Source organism: Apium graveolens, chromosome 8, assembly GCF_009905375.1.
Source record: "Apium graveolens cultivar Ventura chromosome 8, ASM990537v1, whole genome shotgun sequence".
NCBI classification, from domain to species: Eukaryota; Viridiplantae; Streptophyta; class Magnoliopsida; order Apiales; family Apiaceae; genus Apium; species Apium graveolens.
The window spans coordinates 186,106,468-186,121,683 of record NC_133654.1 but is presented as its reverse complement, the minus strand read 5'-3'; positions in this window follow the sequence as shown (position 1 = coordinate 186,121,683).

Below are 15,216 nucleotides of genomic sequence, written 5' to 3'. Positions count from 1 at the left end.
ATGCAGAGTTGAAACTTGTTGTTGGAGAGCTTGTAGTTGGAGATTTGATAAAGTGGCAGATTGTGGTTGAGAGCTTGAAGGTATCGAGGTGCCAAAAGTAGCTTGCACAGCCTCTTTGATTCCTTCCATGAGCAATGCAAAAGGCTCATACCTAATTTAATGAAGCTGGTTCAATTTGAGTTTTGTGTCATTTGAATTAGAAATATGTTGTTGAACCACCTCATGCAAAGCTATAAAAGATTGTCTGAGATTTTTGACATCTTTTTCCACAGAAGTCAGATTAAATCTTGCCATTTGGTCAGCAAAATGTTAAAATTTGGAAGTGATCTTGACTTGAGAAGGGATAATCTCATCCATCTTGTCTCTCACCAGCTTTCTAATCTTGTCTTAATGACCAGTCAATGTTAATTTTAGAGCTTTAACAAAAAGGCGAAAAGCCTTGAGTTGAGCCTTGTATACTTCATTGACTGCATCATAAACCTCTTGTGGAGTCAGGACCTTGGCATTACTCCCCAGTATGGCCACATATTCATCTCTAAACCTAGCCAGGACCTGATCCATCTCCAAAGTGAAGTCCTTAGACAACCAAGCATCTACATTCCCATCTTGCTCAGCTTCATTAACTATCTTCTGCTTCTATTTCTCAACATCTTCATTGTAGGTTAGCAGAATAGTTTGATAATCTTGATTGCTCATATCTGAGGTAAGAAGGTGCTGTGAGATGTTAGCTAGACCAGGAATTTGATCAATAAGGAGATCATCCACAGTGCTTGATTGAGCTTGAGCATTCTGCAGCCACTGTTGGATGAGGTGAGATGTTTGTTGTGAAGAGATTGAAGTGGATGGAAGTGTAGCATTAGAACCACCTGTGATAGATGTCACAGTTTGACTCGCAACCTAAGTTGTGGTTATGACAGTTTGTTGTTCCACACTTGTAGTGGGAACCTCAATTTGAATTAGAGGGGAGTTAGCTAGGTTACTGTCATGTACTCTAGCCTCAAACCCTTGTGTTTCTTTCAAACCACTGTCACTTTAAAGTGCTGTACATGCCTCCCCCATATCAGGATCATTGGAAATTGAACTCCTAGCTTCAACTGTGAGACCAATCTCAGCTAGGGTTGTCAAGGGAGTTATTCTCACAAGGGGAACCTCCAATTGAATTAGAGAGGATTTAGATAGCTCCCCCTCAGGACTACTACCCTCAAACCTAACAACCTGTGAAGGTTGATTTGCATATAAAGGTGCATTTGTATCTATCACAGGATCTTCAGTGAAAACTGATGAAACTCCTATATTTGTGTTGGTGTCATCAAAGTCTACCCCAGTATGTAGCCTCATACCAAGTAAATGTGATTTCTGGGTGATGAGCATAGTTTCTAGAACCGTGTCACTTGAGGTTGGAAACACTTGAGAATTAGATTTGAGTGTTTCAGTATAGGATGCAAAATTTTTAGAAATTAGATTTTGAATCTCAGATTGGAGTGTTGGCAGCCCCTTGAATAGAAGAGGGAGCTTCAAGTGATGTGCTCTCCTTGTGTGTGTGTTAGGGCAAAAACACGCGCTAATATTCATGCAAGTATACGCATTCGCAAGTAATATCGAATACTTTCTAGTTCGTTCCCACATAGACTCAGACTAGTTATGTTCAATTAACACTTACTCAACAATGTATGATTACTTCTCAATATCAAGACAATAACACTTAGATTGATTAACTAATTATTAACTATAATTAACTACAAGAATTAAACACTTAATTGACTCTTGAATTAATAATATTAAACACACATGAGATCATAACTTCATTACTACTTCCTTCAATAGTTATTGTTATTATCCTTAGCATGTAACGGTGATGATATTAATTGAACAACTTGAAACTGATAAAAGCCAACTTTCGTTGTACTAATACCATTCTACCAAAGGTCCACAATTAAGATAGAAGTTGAATAGGCATTAATTATATTAAGACCCTATATGTCTACAGAATTTAACAACATAAGGATTTAAGCACAAGTTATTCCTTTTGATTACACAGGGCAAGTAAAACGGTTAGAGTTACCCACTAATCATGCATACATATACATGAACCTATGCTATCATGGCAAATTCTAAACCTCAAGATCCACCATCGCTTCACAAGAGATTAACACCCTATCTTATATGTTCGCGACACACATAAGACGAATAAGCGCAACCTATACTAGATATCATACAATCATCACACACTAAGGTATTAAACAACTAACTAAAGAATTCCATATTAAATCCGTTACAACCCCATGATCACGATTAGCCCATGATAGAACACATCGTCACCATGGGTTCATATAAAAACATGATAATAACACACAAGATAAACTAATAAAAATACTTATTAAAACCAGAGTATGTCACAAAAGTAATAAGGTTCAAAGTAAAGAAAACTAGCATCCACTGATACAATGAATAAAAGAATCACAAGAAAACGTATGCTTCCTCTTCTTCGTTGCGATGTGCTAAAATAGTCTTCTTCCTTCTCTCCTTGCTCCTTGACTAATACCACGATTCATATGTGAAACGTCTATGAAAACTACTTATATAGAAGCCCCACAAGACCCAGCCATCTCAGAAGTCAGAAGTCCAACGGAAATAGAATTGTAAAAATCAGCAGAAAAAATCTCGCCCCTGAGCGGCCACCCAGAATCCTGAGCGGGCGCTCAGCTTCCTGAGCGGCCGCCCAACACCTTACTGGAAAAATGCTTATTTTGCTCCTGTTTTCTGCTGCGTTCTGCTCCTAACTTCCCACTTGCAATGCCAAGCACTCCCTTAGGCTTATTCCTCATGAAATCTCCCCTGAAACACAAGTAATACCCTGAAATGCACAAACACTAGAAAACCACATCAAATACACAAAATACTTGATTTCAAGACATCAATTCAAGCCATTATAAGACGTTCTAAGTGGTATAAAATGCCACTTATCACACCCCCAAACTTAAATCGATGCTTGTCCTCAAGCGTCACAGACTCAAAAACAAAACAAAAATATGCATGAATGCAATCTACATGAAATGCAGCGATCCCCCTCACAATTACTAAACCAACCAACTCATAACATCTCAACAAATGCAATTAGGTGAATAAAGATCAATCAAATCATGCAAACTAACATACTACCAGAAACGTGGTGTGTGCGGATGCTTAACAGATATACTTCGAAACTAGATCAATTATCATAACTCGACTATCCTCAAGGCAATCTCATGATTATACGAAGAATAAATTCTAGGCACAAAATGACTTTATAACATTTCAAGATCACTGGATCTTATTACGAAATCATGCTTTTTATTCAACACAACAACAAATGCTTATTTGACCATGCAATGAGTGAGGTCTACCAAAGACTTATGCAATGGCATCCATTTAACGAGCGTTAGGTTAGCGGATCCCAAACTATAAAACCTTAGGTCACTGGGCACAAAGTCCCCTAAGAACTTAATAACTCGAATACCAAAGAGCCCACTCGTGATCAATTATGCAATAACTCTTTATTTTTTCTTTTCTTTTTTTTTCTTTTTTATTTTTTTTCTTTCTATTTTCTTCAAATTTCTGAGAGCAAGTGCGTTTCGCTCCATCTTGCTCAATCCTAGACTACTCGCATAAAAATACGAGCCGACTACTAGCCATTTGACGCCTAGCCATAATTAGCAATGAATTCCAATTCTTACTCCATTTTTTTTCTTTTCATGCCTTTTATCATTAAGAACCTATCATAAATTCTAAGCATAATCAATAGATTAACCTCAAAAACCATCAAACCATGACAACAATCTAATCCTTAAGCATACCCTAAGACTTAGTGAAATTACAAGTGTTTCTAGCATGCATGTCAACCTACAAGACTCAACATCACTCTAACGCTATCACTACACTCACATCAATATCACAAATCAATTGGTAAAGCAACACAAAAGGGATCATGGTATATGCATGAGCTAAATGACATGATAAATAAAGCTATAAAAAAACTGTATGGCAAAAATACAATTTTATGAACTAAACTATCATGAATATGCAACTACATGACACACACAAAAATATTCCTTAACTACCACCCCCAAACTTAAAATCTTCACTATCCCCAGCGAAGGTAGTAGAAAGGAACACAGGGTATACCTACTCGGAGAAATCATCATCATCACCCTCAGAGGGTGGAGTATCAGGAGGCGGATAAGCAGAGTCCTCACCAAAAAAGGGCCACCAGATGTCAGCCCCAAGGCCTCTGAAAGCAGTCCCAAGTGCAAGGGTGAGCTCCTGAGAGAACCTACTATGCGACTCATACATCGCATCCATCCTCCTCGACAGCCTCCTATAGTGGGCATCAGCCATCCCAGCACCCTCCTGAGCTCTAGAAGAGCCTGCCTCATCACGACCCAGCCTAGCCATGGTAGCACCAGCTGCTGGACGTTCTCCTAGAAGATGATAACCCAACCCATGCTCCTCGGGCTCTCCACCCGTCCACTCCTGCATCATATTTAGAGTCGCTGAATCAATAGGAGCGGCCGACATCTGCAACTGCTCGTGAAAAGGCCAATGAACTCCCACTGCTCGACATAGCTTCGTGATAGTAGATGCATAAGGTATGTTCATGTGCTTCGCTCCCCTCAAAAACTTCAAAATCCCTTGGTAGATGAACTCACCAAGGTCCACATAATACTCCTCATTCAAAATACCCCATAACAACCTTGCTCGCTCAACTGTAACCTCATGTGCATGTGAAGTAGGCAGATATTAGCACAAATAAAGGCATTCCATGCATGGGCATATCTATTCATCCCAATCGATGGAAAAGAATGATACTCGTTAGTTCCCGTCTTGAACTTCCAAACCGTGCCCGGCTGACAGAGAGTAGCACAAATCAAATCCAAATCAAAGTCCTCGGGGGTCTTCTCATTCCAATTCTCCTCCGTGGGCTTTCGATGTCACTGTCCATTCACATGATGAATCACCACGGCCTGATAATCAACTATAAGCCCATGAATAACAGTAAACCCATTCTTTTCAGCCTTTGCGTTCGCATAAAACTCGCGAACCACGCTCATCGGAACCGCCTCCGGCGACTCACAAAACGAAATCCACCCCTTTTCAGCAATCATCGGCAACAACTCACCATCCCTCCCCGATGGTAAGAATCCCCTCTCCTTCAAAATCGGCTTAACCAGAAGCCTAGTATACTCCTCCTCAGTAGCCCTATCAAAAAAACAAGGTCTCGCAGCAGTTCCCCTCGAAGAATCAGCAGTAGGAATGGTGTTGCTGCTATCAATAGTTCGGGATCTCTTGGGTGCCATTGAAACTGAGAAAAAGTGTTTAAGAGTTGTGTTTTGAGTGTAGGAGAGAGTTTTAAAGTTGAAAGTATGTGGGAGTGTATATGGATGAGTTGTATGTATATATAGGGTATGAATTAGGGTTAAAAATTGAATATGAGTGGGGTTGTGAGGAGAAAAATGTGGGTTATGGGAAAAGAAATCGTGGGGTGTATTTTTGTTTTTGAATTTTTCTGATTTTTTAGAAGACAAAGTTTTTTTCAACAGTCGGGGGCTGAGCGGCCGCTCAACAAAGCTGCGCGGGCGCCCAGCATCCTGAGCGGCCGCCCAGCAAAGCTGAGCGGGCGCCCACATGGTTTCTGGAAAATATTTTTTCTTGCCCAATTTTTCTGATTTTTTTATGGTTTTGGACAGGTTACTAACTTCTAAGGGGTCCTATAATCACAAATCTTGGGTTGCCTCCCAAGAAGCGCTTCTTTTACGTCATTAGCTTGACGTAGAGTACCTCAATCAAGTTGACAATAAAATGACACTAACCACTTCCCGATTTGTCGTGTCCCCATAGTAATGCTTCAATCGCTGACCATTAACCTTGAATGCTTGGCCCGTATCATATTCAAAAATCTCCACCGCTCTATGTGGAAGCACAGTTTTGACAATAAAAGGTCCAGACCACCTTGATTTTAACTTTCCAGGAAAAAGTCGGAGACGAGAGTTGAGTAAAAGAACTTGCTGCCCCGACACAAATGACTTAGGATATAGCTTCCTGTCGTGCCACCTTTTCACTTTTTCCTTGTACATTTTGTTGTTCTCGTACGCTTGGAGTCGAAATTCATCAAGTTCATTTAACTGAAGCATTCGCTTCTTCCCAGCTGCATCTAGATCAAGGTTCAACTTCTTCAACGCCCAATAAGCCTTATGCTCAAGCTCCGCAGGTAAATGACATCCCTTACCATAAACAAGTTGAAACGGGGACATCCCAAGTGGAGTCTTGTATGCTGTTCTATAAGCCCAAATAGCTTCATCAAGCTTTAAAGGCCAATCCTTCCTTGACGGATAAACAACTTTCTCTAGAATGCGCTTGATCTCCCTATTAGACACTTCAGCTTGACCATTTGTTTGCGGATGATAGGCAGTAGCAATACGATGATTCACATTGTAGCGCTGCATCATATAAGTGAACTTACGGTTGCAGAAATGCGACCCCTCATCACTTATGATTACTCGCGGCGTTCCAAACTTTGTGAAAATCTGCTTATGAAGAAAATTCAACACTACCTTTGCATCATTCGTCGGTAGAGCCTTGACTTCTACCCATTTTGAGACATAATCAACTGCCAGCAAGATGTACTGATTATTACAGAATGAGACAAATGGTCCCATGAAATCGATTCCCCAAACATCAAAGACCTCGACTTTCAGCATCACATTTAACGACATCTCATCATTCCTCGTAAGATTTCCCACTCTTTGGAAATGATCACACCTTAAAACGAACTGATGTGCATCCTTAAACAAAGTAGGCCAGAAAAAACCTGCTTGCAGAATACGAGCTGCTGTCTTTTCACCACCATAATGTCCACCATAAACTGTGGAATGGAAGTCTCGTAATATCCCCTCCGTCTCACAGAATGGGATACATCTCCTGATGATCTGGTCAGCTCCTTGTATAAACAAATATGGTTCATCCCACAGGTACCACTTCACCTCATCCAGAAACTTCTTCTTTTGAGCTGCATTCATATTATAAGGCATTATATTGCTGACAAGATAGTTCACAATATCTGCGAACCATGGCTCTTCCTCCTGAACTGCGAACAACTGCTCATCCGGAAAAGATTCGTTGATCAATATCTTATCATGTGAAGTAGAATCGGGATTCTCCAATCTAGAGAGATGGTCAACTACTTGATTCTCAGTACCTTTTCGATCCTTGATCTCTAACTCAAAATCCTGTAGCAAGAGCACCCAACGAATAAGTTTAGGCTTCGAATCCTTCTTTGAGACCAAATAGCGAATGTCAGCATGATTAGTGAATACTGTCACCTTTGTCCCAAGCAAATATGATCGAAATTTTTCGAAACCAAAGACTATAGCCAAGAGCTCCTTCTTAGTAGTGGTCTAGTTCATTTGAGCTCCATTTAGAGTCTTACGAGCATAGTAGACCACATGAAAAAGATTATTCATGTGCTGCCCAATAACTGCTCCCACCGCATAATCACTCACATCACACATCATCTCAAAAGGTTCTGTCCAATCAGGTGCCGTAATAACTGGTGCAGTTATCAAACTCTTCTTGAGATTCTCGAATGCCGCCAAGCATTCATCATCAAATTTGAAAGGCACATCTTTCTCAAGCAAGTTGCACAATGGCTTAGATATCTTCGAGAAGTCCTTGATGAAACGCCAATAAAAACCCGCATGGCCAAGAAAACTACGGATTCCTTTCACAAAAATAGGTGGTGGAAGATTTTCAATGACTCCCACCTTGGCTTTGTCCACCTCAAGACCCTTGCTAGAGACTTTATGCCCAAGAATAATGCCTTCACGCACCATAAAGTGACATTTTTCCCAATTGAGCACCAAATTAGTTTCCACACACCTTTTGAGCACCGCATTAAGATTATTCAAACATTCATCATACGAATGTCCAAAGATGGAGAAGTCGTCCATGAACACTTCAACATTGTTTCCAATCATATCAGAGAATATAGCCATCATACATCTCTGAAAAGTGGCGGGTGCACCACATAAGCCAAATGAAACTCTGCAAAAAGCAAATGTGCCAAATGGACAAGTGAAAGTAGTCTTTTCTTGATCCTCTAGTGCAATGCAAATCTGATTATACCCCGAATAGCCATCCAGAAGACAATAATACTCATGACCAGCCAACCTGTCTAGCATCTGATCAATAAATGGAAGAGGGAAGTGATCCTTTCTCGTGACTTTGTTCAACTTTCTGTAATCCATGCATACCCTCCATCATGTGACTGTTCGAGTGGGGATGAGCTCGTTCTTCTCATTTGCTACCACAGTAATACCTCCTTTCTTAGGTACACATTGCACGGGGCTCACCCAAGAACTGTCAGAAATAGGATATATGATTCCTGCATCCAGCCGCTTCAAATTTTTTTTCTTCACCACTTCTTTCATGATAGGGTTAAGTCATCATTGTTGCTCAACCGTCGGCTTACTACCTTCCTCTAGCAGAATTTTATGCATGCAGTACGAAGGGCTGATCCCTTTGATATCTGCTATAGTCCATCCGATAGCCGATTTAAATTCTCTCAAGATCCTCAAGAGCTTGTCCTCCTCACTACCTGAAAGGTTAGATGCAATAATAACAGGCAAATTAGATGCATCACCTAAAAAAGCATACCTCAAGTGTTCAGGTAATGGTTTAAGCTCCAAAGTAGGTACTTCCTCAATAAATAGTTTGAGCTTTCCTTCAGCATTCTTGAGATCAAAAGTACCTAGAGATTCAAATAGCATGTCTAGCTTTCGCCTCCAAGGAGAAGCATTTAGATATTGTAGTTGCTCATTGCCATCCTCATCATCACTGTCAAAGTCCCCCACCAAGGCTTTCTCTAAGGCATCAGACATTGGCATATGATCAAGTTCTGAAGTGACCGCAAAATCAATCAAATCCACCTTTAAGCACTCTTCGTCTTCTGTAGGGAATTTCATCGCCTTGAATACATTGAATGTCACATCTTGATCCTGCACCCTCATAGTAAGTTCTCCTTTCTGTACATCTATCAAGGTACGTCCTGTAGCCAAGAAAGGTCTTCCCAAGATTATGGGGATCTTCTTATCTTCCTCGAAATCCAAAATGACAAAGTCTACAGGGAAGAAGAACTTATCCACCTTGACTAACACATCCTCTACTATGCCTCGTGGATATGTAATAGAACGATCAGCCAATTGTAGAGACATGTAGGTGGGCTTTGGATCAGGCAAATTCAACTTTTTGAAGATAGACAACATCATCAGATTGATGCTTGCCCCCAAATCGCACATGCATTTGTCAAAAGACAACTTGCCAATGGTGCAAGGAATGGTGAAGCTACCTAGATCTTTAAGCTTTGGAGGTAATTTTTGTTGCAGCACAACACTACACTCTTCCATTAGAGCAACGGTCTCAAGGTCATCCAGTTTCACCTTCCTTGAAAGAATACTCTTCATAAATTTTGCATAACTAGGCATTTGCTTCAGAGCCTCAACGAAAGGTATATTGATGTGAAGTTTCTTGAACACCTCCAGAAACTTACCGAACTGCTTATCCAGCTTTTGTTGTTGCAATCTCTTAGGGAAAGGTGGTGGAGGATAGAGCTGTTTCTCCCCTGTATTACCCTCAGGCAGAGTGTGTTCAACAGTAGTCTTCCTTGGTTCCGCCGCTTTCTCCTTTTGCTTCTCTTCTTCATCAACAACTTCAGCTTCTCCGTCTTTCACTTTTTCAGCATCAACAACTTTTCCAGACCTTAAGGTAATAGCTTTGACTTGCTCTTTAGCTTCCTTCCTGCCTGGCACTTCAGTATCGCTGGGAAGTGTGCCAGGTTGACGATTGAGCACTGCATTAGCTATTTGACCGATTTGATTTTCCAAGGTCTTGATAGAAACATCCTGACTTTTGCACAACAGCTTGAGCTCCTCGAAATCAGCACTAGAAGGTGGAGCAGCACCTCCTTGTTGAGGATATGATTGCCTTTGAGCATAATGCTGTGGTTGCTGGAATCCAGGTGGATTGAACTGCTTACTGATAGGCTGCTGATATGGTTGCTGAACAGCATTCTGATTATTAGTCCAGCTGAAATTGGGATGATTTATGTTGTTAGGATGATAGGTAGCTGGCACGAGCTGCTGCGGTCACTGATAATTGTTCACATACTGAACAGATTCATTCACAAAAGAACACTGATCCGTAGCATGAGAACCTGCACAAAGCTCACAGACCATAGCTATCTGATTGACTCCATATGTGGTTAAATAATCGACCTTCAAAGACAGCGCTTGGAGCTGCGCTACAATAGCTGTAGCTGCATCGACTTCCAGAATACCTGCTACCTTCCTTGGCATCATCCTTTGAGTTGGGTTTTGATGCTCATTTGCAGCCATAGTTTCAATAAGATTATAAGCCTCAGTATAGCTTTTGGCCCACAAGGCGCCTCCAGCTGCTACATCGAGCATTGGCCGATATTGGGCCCCCAAACCATTATAGAAACCAGTGATCACCATCCAGTCAGGAATACCATAATGTGGAGACTTTCTTAAAATCTCCTTGTAGTGCTCCCAAGCTTCGCACATAGATTCTGTTGGTTGCTGCGCAAATTGAGTAAGAGCACTCCTCATAGCTGCAGTCTTTGCCATTGGATAGAACTTCACTAGAAACTTTTGCGCAAGATCTTGCCAAGTAGTGATGGACCCAGCTGGTTCAGAATGTAACCAGTCCTTAGCTTTATCCCTCGGAGAGAATGGGAAAAGCCTTAGCTTGATAGCCTCATCAGTCACACCATTATATTTGAAAGTACTACAGATCTCGACAAAATTCCTGATGTGCATGTTGGGGTCTTCAGTTGCAGCACCTCCGAAAGAAACAGAATTCTGCACCATCTGAATAGTGCCCGACTTGATTTCAAAAGTGTTAGCCTGAATAGCCGGATGAAGGAAGCTTGACTGAATGTCATCAATTTTAGGCCGAGAAAAGTCCATAAGAGCTGGATCTGCCGGAACTATACGATCACCCATGATTATTGGTTCTTTCTGCTCACTCTCTTTATCCGAATCTTCAAAATCTATCTTCTCTGGAATATCAAGAACATAGTCTGTCTCCTCAGCCGTATCCAAAGTCCTCTTGCGAGTACGAGAACATGTTTGCATAAACGCTCGCTAAAGTACCTAAAACACAACCGGAAATAATAAGTAACACGTCTTAATCAATGAGTCCTAACGACCACTGATGGTAAGTACATAAACTAAACAAATACGCCGAGTCCCCCGCAGCGGCGCCAAAAACTTGTTAGGGCAAAATTACGCGCTAATATTCAAGTAAATATACGTGTTCGCAAGTAATATAGAATACTTTCTAGTTCGTTCCCACAGAGACTCAGACTAGTTATGTTCAATTAACACTTACTCAACAATGTATGATTACTTCTCAATGTCAAGACAATAACACTTAGATTGATTAACTAATTATTAACTATAATTAACTACGAAAATTAAACACTTAATTGACTCTTGAATTAACAATATTAAACACACATGAGATCATAACTTCATTACTACTTCCTTCAATAGTTATTGTTATTACCCTTAGCATGTAACGGTGATGATATTAATCGAACAACACGAAACTGATAAAAGCCAACTTTCGTTGTACTAATACCATTCTACCAAACATCCACAATTAAGATAGAAGTTGAATAGGCATCAATTATGTTGAGACCCTATATGTCTACAGAATTTGACAACATAACGATTTAAGCACAAGTTATTCCTTTTGATTACACAGGGCAAGTAAAACGATTAGAGTTACCCACTAATCATGCATACACATACATGAACCTATGCTAGCATGGCAAGTTCTAAACCTCAAGATCCACCGTCACTTCACAAGAGATTAACACCCTATCTTATATGTTTGCGACACAAATAAGATGAATAAGTGCAACCTATACTAGATATCATACAATCATCACACACTAAGGTATTAAACAACTACCTAAAGAATTCCATAGTAAATCTGTTACGACCCCATGATCACGATTAGCCCATGATAGAACTCATCGTCACCATGGGTTCATATGAAAACATGATAATAACACACAAGATAAACTAATAAAAATACTTATTAAAACCAGAGTACGTCACAAGAGTAATAAGGTTCAAAGTAAAGAAAACTAGCATCCATTGATATAACGAATAAAAGAATCACAAGAAAATGTATGCTTCCTCTTCTTCGTTGCGATGTGCTAAAATAGTCTTCTTCCTTCTCTCCTTGCTCCTTGATTGATACCACGATTCATATGTGAAACGTCTCTGAAAACTACTTATATAGAAACCCCACAAGACCCAGCCATCTCAGAAGTCAGAAGTCCAACAAAAATAAAATTGTAAAAATCAGCAGAAAAAATCTCGCCCCTGAGCGGCCGCCCAGCTAGGCTGAGCGGGCGACCAACACCTTACTGGAAAAATGCTTATTTTGCTCCCGTTTTCTGCCGCGTTCTGCTCCTAACTTACCACTTGCAATGCGAAGCACTCCCTTAGGCTTATTCCTGATGAAATCTCCCCTCAAACACAAGTAATACCCTGAAATACACAAACACTAGAAAAACACATAAAATACACAAAATACTTGATTTCAAGACATCAATTCAAGCCATTATAAGATGTTCTAAGTGGTATAAAATGCCACTTATCAGTGTGCCATCCTTATTTCTCCTTTCATACACTTGAATTTGCTCAAGTGTTTGTGCAGACTCTGTACAGGGTGCACTAGGGATAATGCTCTTTTCAATAGAGACACCCTATTGAGAGGATGCCCCTAGAGTCTATTTTTTCCCTGTTTTACAACTACATCCTTTTGAGAGGATGCAAATGTGGCTTGAGTGGTCAGCTCAGTTTGTTTAGCCTTCTTTGTCTTTTTGACCAATGGTGACTCAGGTTCTGTTTGTTCCTCACCACTCTCATTTATAATTGACAAGGTTTTTCTTCTCTTTACTTACTCTATCCTTTTGAGATGATGAAGTGGTTGGTTTCCTAGCTTCTAATGGTGCAGAAGAAAAGGTCTCAGAATTGGTAGGTCCCTGTTGGTGTTCCTGTGTTTGTTCTTCCACAGGTTCAGGAACCATTGCTGTACTAGAAGTTGATGTTACTTGAGACCTCATATCAGGAAATAAGTAAGGGTAAGTCTTGAATCTCTCTAACATAAAAGGAGTGATTCTAAGACTTACATGTAATGTGTTCTTTGTAGTAAGTGATCTAAATAAAATTTTGGATACTTGCTTACAATTACCTATTAATGATCTGTTAATACCATTAAATTAAATGTATGTCCTTAACCTTATGATTTAAAGTAGACATAATAGACCTTAGAAATAATATTTCCTTACCTCTTGCAGCTAGTAGCATTGTAAGTCTGGTGCTTAGTTCTTCAAGAATTATCAAGCCCACATTTAGGTGTCTGTTGTAGGCTATGGAGTACACCAGCTTCTACATAATACTTGAGATGTTGTCATATCCTGTCTTTCTGCAGGTAAAGTCCCTAATGATTGAGTCAAATAAGAGAGACCACTCTCTCCTTAGATATTTCTTGTTGAGACTGGCTAGATTGATCTTCTCACTGTAGTTGACAAAATCCATAAACTCATAAAGTTCCTGTTGAGTAGAAACCTCCACCATATTCTCAGTTGGGATGCCAAAAGCTGCATTCACATCTTGCTCATTGAACTCTATATGTTGGCCTCCAATTGAGTAAGTCACCACTATAGATACAGGGTTGTCATGCATAACTGTCCTCATTACAGTTGTTGTCCAGAATTCATGCAGGACATCCAAGTACAGGATTGGGTTAGCAGTTAAATCACTTGCAAGATAAGATTCAGACAAAAACTTGACAAACCCCTTGAAAATATAAGGAGCTTGATTAACATCAGTGAAAGCAAGGTAGTTAGTTCCATTCTTGGAGATTTCATCTCAAACATTGTTGAGTGCCATTGTTGTTGAGTAAGAGTGAATGGGTAAGAAAAATGAGAAAGAAAGAGCTTGAAACGAGAGAAAAATCGGTTTGGATTTGAAAATTAGGTCACATAGAGTTCTCGAAGGCGGAAAAAGGTGTATGTCGAGATATCGGGGCATTTATAGTCAAAGGTAAATGACTTATCGAGAACTCAGAATAACCATTTGGAATGTCCTTATCAAGAAGTCATATTGAGAAAATATACACATATTGATATGTCATATTTCTGAGTTTTATCGAGAACTAGAAAAATATTTATCGAGATGTCAAATAAATACCCAGTTTGTCCTGAATTGGATGAAATTGTTTCTAATTTTCATTTGAATAAATCAAAATAAAATCAGAATAATTTTATCAAAAGTTTTTTACCAAAATAATTTATTAAATTATCTCAATTCTGAGTTATCTATAAGTTTAAAATTATACTTGTAGAGAACTCTGTGAATTAACAATTATAGAGAAGTCTACAATGACTTATCGATAAGTCATAATAAAGCTTGTCGAAAAGCCCTTCGAGAAGTCAGAAAAATGACATATCGAGAACTCATTCTAAAAGTCTTAAAATGACTTTTTAAGAAGTCAATTAGACTTATCGAGAACTCAGTTCTCTAAATACTTTTGTTCTTTTTGATTCTGCCTTGTGCTAATATTACATATTGAACATGCAAATCAACATTTAGACAGTTTTCTTAGAATTGAAAAATTCCAAGCTACATTTTGAATTTTGAAAATAAATATGCAGAGATTTTTGAAATATTTATAATTCATATTCTAGTTAATGTTTAATTAAATTAAATTAATTTTGATTTACTAGAAATTAATCTGCTGCAAAACGTTAGCTGAGTTCTTGCCTTAGAATGAAGAATTTAGCATGCCAATTTCACCTACAAGTCTAATGAAAGTTGCTTCATCCAAAGGTTTAGTAAAAATGTCAGCTAATTATTTTTGTGTTGGAACAAAAACTAGCCCAATGGTACCATTTGCAGCATGTTCTCTAATAAAATGGTACCTTACATCAATGTGCTTTTTTCTAGAATGATTAACTGGATTAGCCATAATAGATATAGCACTAGTATTGTCACATATAATTGGAATTTTATATAACACTAGGCCATAATCCATTAGCTGATTTCTAATCCAAAGCACTTCAGCACAACAACTTCCAGTAGC